Raw genomic sequence first — 2500 nt, forward strand, 5'->3', positions numbered from 1 at the left:
ATTGCACAGGGTCCCAAATCGGCCTGTAGGTACTACTACAGGCCGAGGAAGTGAGCACTCCTCATGGATTGCTCAGGGAGAGGATGGAATGGAGATTGAGAGCGAGGCGGAAACTGATCAGCCAGATCTGAGCCCAAGAGTAGCGGGGGTCGCTGAGGAGATCGTGGTGCATCTACCCCGACTGGACACCAGCTGTCCTATGTGTGATTCAAGGTTGATCGGCATTCGGAAACTGGGAAATCACTTTGAGTTCCGGCACGCGGGTGTTAAGATTGTTTACGCGTGCCGAAGATGTGAGAGGCGTGACGACAATAGTCACTCCATCACATGCCATGTCCCGAAATGCGAAAATACGAGCGTGGTCGACGATAATACAGGGATCGCTTGTGACCTCTGTGGGCGCTGCTTTCGCACAACTAGTGGTGTATCCCAACACAAACGCCTTGCTCACACAAGTGAATGGTTCAGGTCCAAGAGGGGCAGGAGCCAGGTTTCGGAAGCCCCGACAGCTACTAGGCTCTGGAGCGCGGCTGAGGTGGAACGTCTGAAAGGACTGATGGGAGAGCATGGAGCAAACCCGAGAAAGAATGAGATAGTCGCCCGGTTGCTGGATACGGGTAAGACTAGGGAGCAAGTGAGATCAAAATGGAGGATCTTATGCGGTGCTACGACACCCAGTGTGTCGGAGGAGAGAAGGAGGGCACTGGCGGACAGGGCGCTAACCCCTAGGTGGTCTCCACCATTAACACTGCCAGAACTCGTGGAAGAAAGAGTTCTGATGATATTAGAGGCCGGTGATGAGGAACACCGAGCCACAGCTGCCATGATAAAAGAAACGAGACTGAAACCAGAGTTGATAGAGTCCTGGGCTTCGGACGCCATGAGGGCGCTTGGGGGCAAGGTGGAATGGCCAGCTGAGCCAGTGAGGTCCAGAGTAGCGGAGCGACGAATGAAAGGCTGGGAGAGGCGGCTCAACCAGAAGAGAGCGACGTACTACCTGCAACAAAGCGGCTACTCAGAAGCGATGAAGGGACTGGCAAAGCGTATATTGGATGGTCTAACGCCCCAGGGATGCACCTTGCCACTCGCGTTGATATATAAAGAATTCCGTGAGAAGTGGGAAACACTGAGACCGTTTCAGGGGCTGGGAGACTTCCACTCTGGACTTATCGCTGACAATGAACCATTCTACCACCCAATCCTTGCGCACGAAGTGACGTCCAACCGGACAAAAATGAAAAAGAACTCTGCGTCGGGCCCAGATAGGATTCGAAGACAGGCAATGACAGACTGGGACCCGACGGGCGAGAAGCTGGCAAGGATGTTCACGATTTGGATGGTACGAGGAGTCGTGCCCCAGGTCTTCAAAGAGTGCAAGACACGATTGCTACCCAAATCAGCTGACCCCAAAGAGCTGGGTACTGTAGCAGGCTGGAGACCTGTGACAATAGGGTCAGCCGTGTTGAGGCTGTTCGGGCGGATACTGACGATGAGGCTGACCCGAGCCTGTCCAGTTAGCCCCCGGCAGCGTGGTTTCGTCGCTGGTGCGAGTGGGTGCCAAGAAAATCTTATGATCCTGGACGGGGTCATGAGACACTCGAGATTGGCAGGCGAACCGCTGGCGATCGTGTTCATTGACTTTGCGAAGGCTTTCGACTCTGTCTCCCATGATCACATTCTATGTGTATTGGGACAAAGGGGAGTGGATAAACGAATAATTGACCTGATTCAACGAGCATATGAGGGATGCTCGACTCGAGTGGGCAGTGGTGAAGCCTACACCAAGCCCATTTTCATGAAGGTTGGGGTGAAGCAAGGTGACCCGATGTCCCCACTGCTCTTCAATCTTGCTATGGACCCCCTCATCCATAGCCTCGAAAGCAACGGAAGCCACTTCTACTGGGGCGACCGACGAATCGCCACACTGGCCTTTGCCGACGACTTAGTCTTGGTGAGTCGCTCGGAGGAGGGAATGAGGAGAAATTTGGAAATCCTGGAGGACTATTGCCGACTGACGGGGCTGGCTGTCCAGCCACGGAAGTGCCACGGCATCTGGATGGGCCCTGAAGATGTGAGCCGAGGAGCCTGGACGCTATGTGGGCAGCAGATACACATGGTCAGCCCGGGCGAATCGGTGCGATATCTGGGAGCCAATATAGAGCCGTGGCGAGGTATAGTCTCTTCGGATCTGACGGGACAGGTGGACGACTGGTTGCGGAAGATTTCGAGGGCCTCTCTGAAGCCCTCGCAGAAAGTGAAGGTCTGTAACTCATTCTTACTCCCGAGAGTGGCTTTTCAGATGGACGTGGGAAGGGTACCGGTGACCAGGATGAAGCTGGTGGACGGGAAAGTGCGGATGGCTGTAAAAAGGTGGTTGCGCCTCGACCCTTCCACGGGTGGGGGCATCATCTACTCACGTACGAGAGATGGCGGGCTGGGCATCCTAAAGCTGTCCGTTACTGTTCCTAGAGCACAGGTCAGGCACACCTGGAGACTCTGT

The 2500-nt window shown here is 54.8% G+C and overlaps 1 pseudogene; it reads left to right on the forward strand.

Annotated features, from left to right (window-relative positions):
- LOC148378155 (28S ribosomal RNA) overlaps positions 1 to 2500 on the forward strand; it is a 9516-nt pseudogene that overhangs the window by 3709 nt on the left and 3307 nt on the right.

Source organism: Syngnathus floridae, unplaced genomic scaffold, assembly GCF_059516105.1.
Source record: "Syngnathus floridae isolate MCC-2025c unplaced genomic scaffold, RoL_Sflo_1.0 HiC_scaffold_61, whole genome shotgun sequence".
Classification (NCBI taxonomy): Eukaryota; Metazoa; Chordata; class Actinopteri; order Syngnathiformes; family Syngnathidae; genus Syngnathus; species Syngnathus floridae.